General features: G+C 31.8%; 1 long non-coding RNA gene across 1 annotated transcript; it reads left to right on the top strand.

The window, feature by feature from the left end:
• Positions 1–4,086: 4,086 nt before the first annotated feature.
• On the top strand, positions 4,087–14,044 carry LOC126883009 (uncharacterized). The gene is made up of 2 exons (XR_007697453.1): positions 4,087–4,181; positions 13,828–14,044. It is a non-coding gene; the product is annotated as an uncharacterized LOC126883009 (long non-coding RNA).
• Positions 14,045–15,109: the final 1,065 nt, after the last annotated feature.

Below are 15,109 nucleotides of genomic sequence, written 5' to 3'. Positions count from 1 at the left end.
ACAATAAGAAGAAGAATTTTAGACTCAGGTTTGAGGAGTCGTCGACCAATAAGGGTTCCTCAGCTACAACCTAGACATGTTTTGGACCGCGTCCAGTGGGCTCAAGAACACATATAGCTCCCCCAACAATTTTGGAATTTTGCGTTTTTTTCAGACGAGACCAGAATCTGTTTAAATAGTGATAACCGGCGAATTCGTGTGTGGCTAGTTGTGCAGCTCTTGTTGACTCTCGCCACACACGAATTCGCCGGATATCACTATTTAAACAGATTATGGTCTCGTCTGAAAAAAGCACAAAATTCCAAAACTGTTGGGGGAGCTGTTTGTGTTCTTGAGCCCACTGGAGGCGGTCCAAAACATGTCTAGGTTGTAGCTAGCGAAGCGTTTTCTATGCTGTGATAGTGTCATAGCCACCTTTACTTTACAAGCCATGAAGAGAAAAAGGCAACGTCGCAATTGCATGATGACGTCCGTAGTCCGACTTTCGGACTACCGCTTTCGAAACTACGATTTTAAAGTACAAATTCTGGTAAAATTTATAGTATTTTTTGAGTCGAATAAGAAAATATTATTAATTAAAAGTTTGTACAAAATACTATTAAAAGTAATTCCTTGTAAGTAACGTTTATTATACAAAAAAAAGCAATAACAAGAATATAAACGGGATTCATTTTTTTCGAATCCTAAGAAAACTAATAAGTATTTTTGAAAAATTTAAACGCAGAATGAAAGATTACGTTAGGACCGAGGGCCGAAAGTCTCTGAAAACTTCTATGTTTATTTTAATAAGTTACAGGGGTGAAAAATTAAGAAAATTTAATGTGATTTTTAGTTCCAAATATGTCATTAAAAAAACATTTTATTCATTCTAAGGGACTTTCTGCCCTCGGCAATAAAGTAATCTTTCATTCTGCGTTTAAATTTTTCAAAAATACTTATTAGTTTTCTCAGGATTCCAAAAAAATGATTACATTTAAAATACAAGCGTCAAAATTTTACATTTTGTTCCTTTCCACTTAAAGTTTGTCGCACTTATTTAGAAACACCCTGAATTAATAAAGAACAAATCTACAGTAGGAAAAATGAAAGAATACCCATGAACGAACAATAAAACACGCTGTATTTTCCTGTCACCGTGTCATACAAAAAATTGGCCAGCGCAAGTACATGTAATAATTATTATTACATGTACTTGCGCTGGGCAATTTTCTTTGTGACACGGTGACAGGAAAATACAGCGTGTTTTATATGTTCGTTCATGGGTATTCTTTCATTTTTCCGACTGTAGTTGTTAAACATAAGCGAATTAATCAAAAAAACAGAATGTTAAGAAAACCGGAGTCTATAGTTGGGTTTTAATTTCAGTATTTTATAAATGCCCGGTACACCATAAAAATTTAACTGGTTAGCAACAATATTATTACTTATTACAGCGGTATTGTAAAAGAATTAGGCTATAACATATTAAAAAATCACTTAAATCTGCCAACAGATTTAGGAAATATAAGACATTAAAAATGACAACATTTTTAAGTGGACGGATTTCTATATGCACGCAAGTTTATATAAAAATATATTATATTGAACTAAAATCATCTTAATAACATACTTTTAAATGTTCTTTATAATTTGGAGCACGAAATATTGTAAAATATTTCAGTTTCTCTGTAAATACAGTGAAAATTATTTAAAAACAAATGAGAACTGTCAGAATTAATCGGTCTACCAATAGATGTTGCCAAATTTCAACTTCATGGCTTGTTAAGTAAAGGTGGCTATGATAGTGTACGAATGTCTAAAATATTTAACAAAAATTATTATTTTTTGGAATATTGAACTTAAATAATTGTTTTAGAAAATTTATATTATTGATAATAATAAATGTTTTTACAAGAAACTTGGTATTTTTTTTAAATGTTTTTGGTTATTTAATTAATATAATTCTAAAATTCTCAATGTAATCGCGATTACGTTTTTCTTATTAAAATACCATGTGGACGTTTATACAAGATCGGGCAGTTCCGTGTTGGTGTCGTATTTTAGCTGTGCTACACAAATTTCAATTCTAGAGTTGATGTTATGGAATATATTTTCGTTAACATTAACAAATATTTTGGAATATGATTAATATATTTCGGCAATTGATGAAATCCGATTGACATCATTAATTAGAATAAAGAATTATAGATATTATTTTTATAGTAAACAAAAACAAAGAAAAATATCTGACAATAAGTAATGAAATTAACGTGGCCATGATGAAAAGTCACATTCTAATGTTTGACAGTGCTTTTACGTCAGAAATTTTGACCTACGTAATCTTGCTTTTGTGGTAAAAATACATCCAGTTAAGAAAACAGCAGAAATGATCAAAGCCACAGAAGAGACCGGAATAAAATTGTTTTGCTTGCTCTGTAACAAAATATGGCATTCCAAGCAATGGCCTGACGAGTGGAAAAAATCTACATTAACGACGGGCACGCCAGATTTCCCCAACACGACTCTACCTTAGCGGCACAGTCTACGAGAAGTGTACAGTAAATTGAAGCTGTAATTACAAAAAAAGAAATATGTATGTCTTTGTACACACTTTATAACGCTTAAAAAATTACGGGATCTGGATTTCAATGCATATTTTTGAAGTTATTCTTCTTTAGGCGCGATTGAGAGTAAAATTTCATAAATCTGCGCGCATGCGCACACAGACAATATGTAGTTCATTGCTAATCTTTCAAGATAGGTATGTATGTATCTGTATCAGCGCAAATAAGTCATTAAAAGAATTTATATTAGTGTTTTTAGTAAATGTATTATTTATTATAATTTTTGGATTTGTCTTCCTCTGTAGTAAAATAATAAAATATTATGTAGGTATAACATTTTTATGTCACCGTGTTGTGTAATTATATCCAAAACTTACGTGTCATTTACAAGAAGCCCCCTGGCTTAGTTGGGAGCGTTGGATCAGAGATCAGAATGTCGCGGGTTCCAATCCTGGACGATTCATATTTTTTTTAATTTTTGGTTGTTTTAATAAAATTTTTTTGAAAGTGGTAGATAAGAAAGTTAGTTTAATATTTAAATAAAATACAAATAACCTGTTATTTTTACTTAGTTGTTTTTTACTTAGTTTTACTTAGTATATTTACTTCGTTGAAATTATATAATAGAAGAATAACTTCTTATGTGCGTACAAAGTACACACACATTCTTTTTTTTATAATTCTTGTATTGAAGTTACGCGTGAAGTTATAGTCGTATTGATGACAGTTGGGGAAACATGGTCGACCCATTAACGACAATACATAAATAAGACAGTTTCCATAAATCAACAATATTATACATCTCTTATCTCACATGCCGGCAAAATAATGCTACACACACATAATCAATGAGAGACTGAAAATGTTCTTTAGAGACTTTAAAATATATAGAGATAGGTACTTTTATTGAAATACTTGAAAAGCTCACAGGAAAAAAGTTTTACAATATTAATTACCTGTGGTGGTCAGACGAAGTACAAGAAAAAATAAAAGAGAAGAAAAAACCATACCAACATTAAATATGTATAATAAAATACACTATGGTTTGTTTTTAAACCAAGAGGAGTAAACTAAAAAGACAGCTTCACTCCCAAGAAAGTCACTAGAAAAGTCACCAAATACATCTTCTTTTTTGGTTGATCATGTCAGCCTTCGACGGTAATCCATAAATATTATATTATATTAATAGGTCGCAAAAGAGTTCTAAAAACAACTGTTTTTTATATAAAGGCAGACTAAAAATCTAAAAATTAAAGAAATAATACAGAAAACACAAAAAATCACCAATATAACTTAATTAACCTATGAAATGCCAAAAGTGTCAAAATTGTATAAATGTCACTAGTGTCAAAATTTCATAAGAGTGGAGTAAACTTGCCTGAGGTTGAACCAATTACAAACAAGCATTACAGCGCGGTAAATTTGAATTACTTCTCTTGGTTTAAAAACAGACCATAGTTCACGAAAAAAAAAAAAAATTGGAAAAAGTTTTTTGACAGTTTATTAAATGAAGAATTTGACATCTGGCCGGATAGCCCTGGCAGCTAAGGCCATTCAAATGAAGAGAAGAAGAAGAAGAATTTGACAGGAAACCAGTAATGGTTATCAAAATAACGATTCATCGAGAGGACCAATTCGGTATGTGAGCAATTCGTTATGAAAATAAACATTAATAAAACTATATAGAGAGTGAGTCAATAGACGGGAACATTTTAGGATAGGTCAACAAGTTCAAGTATCTCTCCTGTATGCAGTTTTTTATTTATTCATTCATTATGCTAATTTACAATCTACTTCAATAAAGTAGTACTACATAGTACATAAGTAAATATGATATAAGTTTTTGACTTGTGGCAGGTGTCGTCCACGGATGACTCTCTGGAATTCACCTAGCAGCTAGGTCTTCTGGCCAAAGTCTTTTTAGGCGTCTGTCAATCAGTGGAAGGTTGAATAATTCATCTATGAGCTAGTTTGGATGGTTTGTGCTGCGATTCATGTATTTTCTACAGTGGTCAGCGATCACATCATTGATAAATGGAATGTTGAGGTCTGCGTGAAGGGTTTGGTTTGACAAGTACCATGGGGCTTTAGCTAACATACGAATAGTCTTTGACTGGAATATCTGTAGTATTTTGGTGTTATATGGTTTGCTACAGCCCCACAGCTCGATTCCGTATGTTCACACTGGTATGAGTATTGTTTTATACATGGTCAGTTTGTTTCTAATGAAAGTTACTATCTTCTGTTGATTAGCTAGCTCATATTTTTAACTTTTAGGTCGAGGTGTCGTCGTTTGGCTACAATATGTGATTTCCAAGTAAGTTTTTCGCCTAGATTCTAGATGAAGGCCCAGGTACTTTACTTCTGTTTTTATTGGTATAGGTGAATTATTTAGGTGTAGTTGTGGACATCTAATTCTTCGATTTGTGAAATTTACTTGACAATATTTGATTGTGTTGACGTTTATTTTCCAGCATCTAAGCCAGTCTTCTAGTTCATTGAGATGATTCTGCAATTTGTTTAATGCTAATATTTCGTTGATGTCTGATCTGTATGCAGTTGAAACGTGGATCACTAAAATATCAACCGTAAATAATTTGGAGGCCTTTGAAATGTGAATCCACCGGAGAATCCTCATGATTTCATGGACATCGCATATCTCACAAGAAGAAGTGCTGCATAGAATAGTAGACTAAGAGCCGCTATAGGTGAAATTTCTTAATCATTTTAGGCACGATGGGACCCTATAACTTAAATAGTAGAACCTAAATGAAAAGGTTTGAGCACTGTGCCAGTGGCGTAGCGTGAGTGTCTGCCACCCGGGGCGGAAGACAATTTTGCTGCCTTCTTATTTAGGTACATATTTTAATTTAATGTATACTGTATACTACACATTACATACATTAATTATAGGTATAGAACTTTTCGGCGAGAACAGTCATCATTATTTTGCATTATACAGGTTAGATTTTAAATAAAGAAGTTTATCTAATGTCCAGTTGCGCCAACCTATAAACGATTGATTTGGATTGCCCCTTTATTTTAAAATATAATTGTCCAAAAACTGTCAAATTAAAAGCAGAAAAAGTTTTTTCTATTTGGTCCAGAAAGCCACTGCGCATCCGCTAGGAAAAATATTCCGATTCGGATTGTTTGCACAATCTTGCTCAAAAAGGACTTTGCATGTTGCCAGGTCCAAAAATGGTTAAAAATTTTTTTAAACGTTTTTTTTTTGTTTTTTCCTAAACTTTTTTTGCATCTAACAAAGTTTTTTCTAGGTTTTTTGGATCATTTCAAACAGAAAAGGTCTTTAGTAACTTTTCTCTAAAGTTGATAGTTTTTGACATATAAGAGATTAAAAATTTAAAAATTGCGAAATCGGCCATTTTAACCCTTAGAAACTATGTGAAAAACGGAAAATATCGATGTTACCAAGGTAAGAAGATATTCTTTGAACATCTATTGATGAAATACCGAAGAGCTTTTTGCAATACAATATCGAAAACCCCTTTGTTTTTTAATTGCCAATCAAGCGGGCACTTGATTGGCAACCGTTGCATGTATATGTAACATGCGTAAATATATGTGCGGAAAAATAATTCGATTCAATTTTTTTTCACCATCTTGCTTGAAAATATCCCCTCTTAACAAATTTGTATGTTGCCAGAATCAAAAAGTCAAAAAAATTTTTAAACGTTTGTTTTTTGTTTTTTCCTAAAACTATTTTTTTGCATCGGACAATTTTTTTTTAGGTTTTTTGGATCATTGTAAATAGCAAATATCTCAAGCGACTTTTCTGTAAATGTGATCGTTTTCGAGATATAAGCGAATGAAAATTTAAAAATTGCAAAATAGGCCATAATACAATATCGAAAACCCCTTTGTTTTTTTTAATTGCTAATCAAGCGGGAGCGACACTATTTTCAACCGTTGCATGTATACAACATTGTATGTAATATGCGTAAATATACATAATATGTGCGGAAAAATATGCTGATTCAATTTTTTTTCACCATCTTGCTTAAAAAGGTTCCCTATTAACAAATTTGCATGTTGCCAGGGTCAAAAATGTGTCAAAAAAAATTTTAAACAATTTTTTAAACTTAAAATGTTCTCCGATTACATATACACATGCAACGGTTGAAAATACTGTCGCTCTCGCTTGCTTAGCAATTAAAAAACAAAGGGGTTTTCGATATTGTATTGCAAAAAGCTCTTCGGGATTTCATCAATAGATATTCTTAGAATATCTACTTACCTTGGTATCATTCCAATTTTTGGTGTTTCACATAGTTTTTGAGGGTTAAAAATGGCTGATTTTGCAATTTTTTAATTTTCAATCGCTTATATGTCAAAAACTATCAACTTTAGAGAAAAGTCACTAAAGACCTTTTCTGTTTGAAATGATCCAAAAACCTAAAAAACTTTGTTCGATGCAAAAAAAATGGTTTGCGATAAAAATATAAAATGGTTGCAATATTTACAAAATATTTTTATTATTTATTGTTAAATTTTGCCGCCCTCTAAAAAGTGCCGCCCGGGGCGGGCCGCCCCTGCCGCCCCACTACGCTACGCCACTGCACTGTGCCGTCACTTTTCAGTGGCACATGCGTCGACAGTGGCGCTTCAAACTTTCTACTTATGGACGGGATAAATAAATTAAAAGTTACCCTCCCTTACTAACAGAATTCAATTTTTTTTATTTTTTTAAGTTCTATGTAATTAACACATAAGATTCAGTGTAATTTTAACCCACCACCCCCTTCCCCCTGCCCCCGCCATCAAAAACTTCATTTTTCATTTTTATTTTTTTTGCTGGGATGCAATCAATTTTAAGATTTCAAAAAATTTACACGCATAGCTGAGGCTTTAATAAAACAGGTCTATTTTTATACACCCGTAGGTAGAGTGTACATAACCTCAAAAAATTAAAAAAAAAATTTTTTTTGAAAAAAGCGTATAACTTTTTTGGGGAATAGTTGCAGATTTAATTTTTTCTTAATCTGGTGTGTTTTATCAAACACTATATTTCTAATTTTTTTCAGATTTTTCCGTAAGGCTCGCCACCTTCAAGAATCCGAAAAACTGCTTTTTGGGGGGTTTTGGGGGATTTTCTCTATTTTATAGACTTCATAATATATCAAATGAATTTCTATTTTATAGGTTATATGTAACTTGAAGTAACTAAGTCCTTTACAATATTTAAAAATGGGATAAACACGTTCAAACCCACCAAAACCCCCTTAAAAAACAGTTTTTTGGATTTTTGAAGGTGACCAGCGTTACAGAAAAATCTGAAAAAATTAGAAATATATTGTTCGATAAATTACACAAGATTAAAAAAAATTAGATCTGCAGCTATCCCCAAAAAATAGTTATATACTTTTTTCCAAAATAAACATTTTAAAAATTTTTTGAGGTTATGTACACTCAACCTACAGGTCTATAAAAAATAGACGTGTTTTATGAAAGCCTTAACTATGCGTGTGAATTTTTTGAAATTTTAAAATTGATTGCATCCCACCAAAAAAAATAAAATCGAAAAATAAAGTTTTTGAAGGTCGGAGCAGGGGGAAGGGGGTGGTGGGTTAAAATTACGATGAATCTTATGTCTCAATCACATAGAACTTAAATAAATGAAAAAAATTGAATTCTGGTAGTGAGGGAAGGTATTTTTTAATTTATGTATCCCGTTCATAAGTGGAAAGTTTGATGCGCCACTGTCGACGCATGTGCCACTGAAAAGTGACGGCACAGTGTTCAAACCTTTTCTTTTAGGTTCTACTATTTAAGTTATAGGGTCCCATCGTGCCTAAAATGATTAAGAAATTTCACCTATAGCGGCTCTTAGTCTATAGGCAAGGAACGAGAACTTTTCAAAACAGTAAAAGTTAGGAAAATATCATACCTAGGCCACATACTGATAGTAAAAGGAAAGATCAAGAGAAAAAAAGGACTAGAAAGGTACAGACTATCGTGACTAAGAAACATCCGACAATGGGGCTTTTCATCGATTGTCATTTGTTTCGAGCTTCTGTCATATATGTTGTATAATCTGTGTATACTATTAATATACACGGATTATACGACATATCGATGGCTTAGTGTGAAAACCTCGTATCTCATTTTTTTTTCGAAAATTACATTTTGGTGGTTTTAGTTTGAAAACCTTGTATCTCACGATTTACAACTGTTAGAAAAATTCCAAATACACTAGACTTAGACTATTTTCTACAGCCGAAAAAAGAAACCACGTATATCAATTGCCCTCTTGATTTAGTGTGAATACCACGTTTATAACCAAGAATTTGGTACTTAATTTGGAGTGTTTGTTTGAGAGATTCGACTTGCAGAAATGTTTTTTGGGAACAACAAAAGGTAGTAAGGCATATAGGAATCTTTTATGAACCTTAAATCAAAAGATTTGTATTGTATCGACCTAGTATTTGGAGGTGTGCAATAAGCTATGAAAAATGAAAACCTCGTAAATAATAATAAACACAACCTCATTTGAGATGAAAAACACGTATATCAAGATATACGAGGTTATCATAGTTACTTGGGCAAAGGCTCTATATTCTGCAAGGATATTTACGTGTTTTTCATAGTTAATATTTGTATTTCCAATTTAATAGCAACATTTAACACTTTTAGCTCTGTGCGAATATCAGATATTTGTCTCAATGTGCTCGAATTAAAAATACGTAACGTAATTTTTGTTTTTAGGTTATATTATGCAGAAAATCGGTTTTTTGCCCCTCCTGTAAAATTGTAATTTAATGAGATACGAGGTTTTCACACTAAGCCATCGATATGACAGAAGCTCGAAACAAATGACTGTGAATGAAAAGCCCTATGAACAGGCAGGCCCGCCGAGACGGGGGTACAGCCGGTACATTTTACCGGGGCCCGGCGATGTAAGGGACCCGGCGTAGACCAGAACAAAGACGTAATTTTTCCCGTTTTTTTTTTGGCTCCTCACTTTATGTGCATAATGCGTTTAGTTAATACTCAGATATACATAATACGACCTTTACCTCTATTTTGAAATATAGGGCTTAGTATTGAGGTGACTGATAATTTTGAGCCGGACGCAATATTTCGCTGTGAAATATTTAATATTGTCATAGATTGTATAATAAGCAACTTAACCAGAAGATTATTAAAAAAAAAACAAAATAAAAAAAAGCTACACAATGTACCAATGTATCTATAAAAATAAAATTGTAGAATGTACTTATGTTATAAGAAATTTATGACTATGAATTTGCAATCAATCAGACACAAGTCTGGCTAATTGGCTCTGCCAAAGCCATTTTTCAAAAAAAAAGAATGTGTGTGTACTCTGTACGCACGTAAGAAGTTATACTTCTACTACATTATTATGTGATTTTTAAGACAATACCAAAAATTTAAAAAAATAAAAGAATAAAACGCACACAAACACATTGAAAAATGCCACAAAGAAAAAATGATTTCTGAACGATAATAATTGTTGGTAAAAATTTTAAATACGCATTTTCTGAAAAAAAAAAAATTATATAACGAATATACTTACAATCATAAAATGCGTAAAAAAATAAAAAAATAAAAACTTGCATCGGAAATCGAACCCGTGAATTTCGGGGCGCTTTGATTCGTAATCGAAGCCTAGACTCACTCGTCCAATTCCACATTATTTGTCATGTGGAAAAATAGGGTAACTGAACGTTTTACTGTTTGACAGTTGTTTTGAATATAATTAAATTATGCAGTTTAAATTTTGTGGAAGAAAATATTAAAATATAACAAAACAGTAAGAAAACAATATATTAGATGAAGATTGGTAGAACTTTGGTTGGTAATCAAATTAAGTATGTAAATCAAAGCATTACATTCCTACTAGATAAATAAATCTACGCCAAAAAATCATAATTTAAAAATAAAAATCGGACCTAATTTGGGATTTCTCTCTAAAATCCCCATTCTTGAGAAAATAAATGTACAGTAGAGCGTCGATTATCCGAACGTCGATCAACCGAACGACCGCTTATTCGAACTATCGACTCCCGCGTCCCGCACTCGAATACCGAGCAAGCGTTAGTAATTGACGCTTAAAATATCTTCAATTTTCTTCAATATTGTATCCAAAAATAATTATGTTGTTGCAAAGACTGCACTTTTTTGTTTAGTTGCTAGTTGTCATTATCAAGATATAAATAAATATGTAGGTATATAAATATGGCTTTTATTCACTTGTGGATAAATATGTATGACTATAAATATGTATCAATATATTGTAGTTCGATTATCCGAACAAATCGGTTTTCCGAACACCTATGTCCCCCAATTAGTTCGGATAATCGACGCTCTACTGTATTTCAACCTAATCCAAATGTATAATTACAATATGATTATAATAAAAACTACTTACCAAATTAGAATGAGTTTTCCTTGTCCAAAATAGTCCAAAAATATAGGTATATGAAAACTATTTAAAAAGGCAGTATAACTATTAACTAACTTTTGTTTGTTGTTTCTTTTCACACAAATTTTAAAACGCAACAACCATAAATAATCAAACTACAGCTGTGCCACAGCCGCCATATTGAATAATTTTTGACATATCATTTGAACATCCAATCAGAACAAAGTTATAATGCGCATGCGGCGGGATCATAGGTTTTAACATATAAAAATTCACCCTCATATCGCCGGTAAAGAAGTATAACTTCAAAAACAGAAGATTTAATGCGGCAATTGAAATTCATTCGCTATTTAACATTTTATGGACATTCTGAGATGAAGATAATATTAAGATTGAGATTAAGATTAATATTAAGAATACTAAGAAAAAAATTTATATATTGCGCGAGTTTTATAAAAAAGACGATAGAGCGATATACCTATAAGGAGAATATTTGTGAATCTCAACTTTCTCCACTAGATTTACTTAAGAAAATTAAACATCCTAAATTGGAATTATTATTTCCTAACGTCGGCGTCCCGTCGTTATAGCGTCAAGAATATTTTGCACATTACCGGTGGTAGTCGCAAAAGGGAAAAGATCTTTTAGTTTTCTTTCTCGCATAAAAAATACTATGAGATCTACAATGAAACAGGATCGGTTAACTGGCCTAGCAACTTTGTGCATTGAGAATGATTTGGTAAAATCATGCGATTTTTAGAAAATTATAGACATCTTTGTCAATCAAAAAAATCGAAAAGCCAGTACTTTTATGTATTCCAAATATTTTCACTATTATAAAAATATACCTACTCAAAATTTAATAAAAGTTATATTTGAAATGTTTATTATTATTTATTATTGATAATTTTATGTATTTCTATAAAAATTAAACAATTTTTTCGCTCTTCACTTTTTGCCGGGGGCCCGCTCTTCACTTTTTACCGGGGCCCGCTCATCTCTCTCGGTGGCCCTGTGAACAGGGCTAAATTTTGAACAGCTATGGTTTATTTTTTAACCAGGAGTAAACTAAAAAGACAGATTCACACCCAAGAAAGTCACTAGAAAAATAACCAAATACTTCCTTTTTGGTTGATCATGTCGGCCCTTAACGGTAATCCATAAATATTATATTATATTAATACATCGTTGAAGAGTTCTAAAAACAACAGTTTTTTATATCAAATCAGACTAAAAATCTAAAAATTAAAGAAATAATACAGAAAACACAAAAAATCGCTGATATAACTGAATTAACCTATGAAATGTCAAAAGTGTCAAAATTTGATAAATGTCATTAGTGTCAAAATTTTATAACAGTGGAGTAAACTTGCCTGCGGTTGGACCAATTACAAACAAGCATTACAGCGCGGTAAATTTGAATCACTCCTCTTGGTTTAAAAACAAACATTAATAACAGCTGAAGACAGGAGTTTGCAATTCTAGTAGTCAACCTCCATAGGGCTTTTCATCGATTGTCATTTGTTTCGAGCTTCTGTCATATGTCATATGAAGCTGTAGTGAATAAGTGAATGAAAAGCCCTATTGAGGAGAGGGCACTTTAAGAAGACAGCAAAAAGGTCAATAGTTTATTGTAGGGCATTTCATTGATTGTCATTTGTTTCGAACTTCTGTCATATATTGTATAATCTGTGTATAATATTAATCTTCACGGATTATATGACATCTGACAGAAGCTCGAAACAAACAAGCCCTATAGGGCTTTTCATTCACAGTCATTTGTTTCGAGCTCCTGTCATATTATGTCGTATAATCTGTTACGCAGATTATACAACATTTGACAGAAGCTCGAAACAAATGACAATCGATGAAAAGCCCGATTAAAATAGTGCGTAATTGTTTCTGTTATATCTGATTTTTTTCGCTAATTAAGTTATAATAACACAAATCGTACGTGTAGTAAAATAACTAAAATAAAACTGATATTCAAGGATTGGAACTAATCATCTAACCATTTCAAGTGAAAGAAGTCTCAATAAAATAATTTTTAAAAGTAAAGATGATTCAGATTTGATTATAAGAGCACAGCACAGGGCCTCCACTATGTGCTTATACGTATTTACCTATTTCGTTTTTAAATAAATCTCATCAGAGCACCTCTGTGGAAACACTGAACTGGAATCAAATCATCTTTTCCGGGTAATTAATAAAATAATTACCAAAGATGCAACTAGCACCATCTACGAATGACAAGTTAAAAGAGGCGGAAAACTAAAATTCGGATTATTGTCCTTTGATTGATGCCTTTTAAGATGTAAATATAAAGCAAAACAGAGTCATGAATTAGTCGACAAGGAAATCTAAAGTTTTTTTTTGCATAGAGTTTTAGTTATTCAGCCAGACTCAACATGGTAGAAACAGTTGTCTGAGTTTATATTAAAATAAATATACAAAACAATAAACAGCAGAGCTGGGTAGTATCAGGATAATTCTGTATCCGGATACAATATCCGGATACTTTTTATGTATCCGAAAGCTGTATCCGGATACTTTTTAAATTTTGTATCCGGTATCCGTATCCGTACCAAATTTTAAAGTATCCGGCATCCGGATACTTTTATGCGCCTAATATGTTAAATCCCATTTTTTGTACTCGTCACCGTTATAATATATTATTATATAGCTAATGGAGCTTTGTTTTTACCTAATCAGTTATAAATCTTCATAAGTACGTTGTTTAGTTAATTACTTACATTTATTTTTTATATTTTCTATATCTCTCTTTTCAAGAACCCCTTTTTGTACCCTGTATAATTAGAAGAAATTATTTTTCGGATTATAATAAAGTACATCTTAATATTTATAATTTTATTTTAGTGTACCTAAAAGATTGATACGCCTAAAAGAAAAGCTTTAAGCGATGAACACTTTGAGGTATTGGTACTTACAAAGGCAAATTCAAAGGCACTTCACTTCTGACTTCGTCAGCAATTGGAATACTTTCTGTATTAGTACGTTTTTATTTTAATTTAATGTTTCCTTATAAGTTTATGTTCTAGTTTTATTATTCATAAGCAATAAACGATTTTTTGAGTACCTACTTTCTGATTTCTTTCTCCATCATTTAATGTACCGGGTGTCCCAATAAGAATGGCGCTCGGCCATATCTCAGGAACCGTTTATAGTACAGCTTTGGGAAAAAAAATTTATAACAAAATTTGCCTCGAGAAAAGCCTGGAAATTATTTTCATAATTGTAAGTCCACCGCTAGAGGGCGTAATTAAAAATCAAGAATTAAAAAATCGAAATTTTACAAAATTTGCCTAATGAAAGGACACTGGAAATCCGATTATCGTATTCTTCATAAAATTCTGCGCATATTTTATTTCACAAGTTTAAGTCTACCTGTGCAAATAAGAGGTGGGGGTGAGTGGGAACATTGTTATGAAAAAATCGCTGCAAGTCCGGTTCTGCTTAATCGATTTTTGCAAACTTGGTCTTGTTGAAAACAGCTCTTTTTCGTCAATGTAATAGTTATAATTTGGAAACAGCCTATTACGTAATATGCCGGTTAGGAGGCGCTATTCATTTTCTTTTTAGAAATCTAGTTTTCTTTGGAAAATATTACATACAAGTATGTATTTTTGTTCCCGTATTACAAAATTAGACCAAACTAGCAACAAAATATCGAAAACTGCATGTCTATACCTTTTTTCTATCTCGAGATACCTTAAGAAACGTGTAAATTTTAAACATAACTGTTGCTGTATATAAGTGGAAATATATAGAAGCAAGTAGTGTGCTTTGGAAAAAAACAAAGAAACATTTTCCAGATGTCACCGTATATAATAAATCAAAACAAAATATGAAAAACTCTACTACTGGGGTGACGTCTTTGGGGATATTTCATTGCATATATTCTAGCCGCAACAGTTGCATTTCTTATGCATTCAAAGAATGTGGCTATCATGTAAAATGCTTCTTAGTTTGTAAGAATCATCTTGAATTTCACTCTGTATAAATTTTATATAAATTTTAATAGAAACAAACCGCAACAAACCATCAATGAACAAATTTTTATGTTTTACTAATTTGACACATAATTTGACACATGATGACTTTTTGAAGTTAATACTTCTAATAGTTCTATTTTTTCCAT

Source organism: Diabrotica virgifera, chromosome 4, assembly GCF_917563875.1.
Source record: "Diabrotica virgifera virgifera chromosome 4, PGI_DIABVI_V3a".
NCBI classification, from domain to species: Eukaryota; Metazoa; Arthropoda; class Insecta; order Coleoptera; family Chrysomelidae; genus Diabrotica; species Diabrotica virgifera.
The sequence above is the reverse complement of the archived record's forward strand: the minus strand, read 5'-3'. Positions and strand labels throughout refer to the sequence as shown.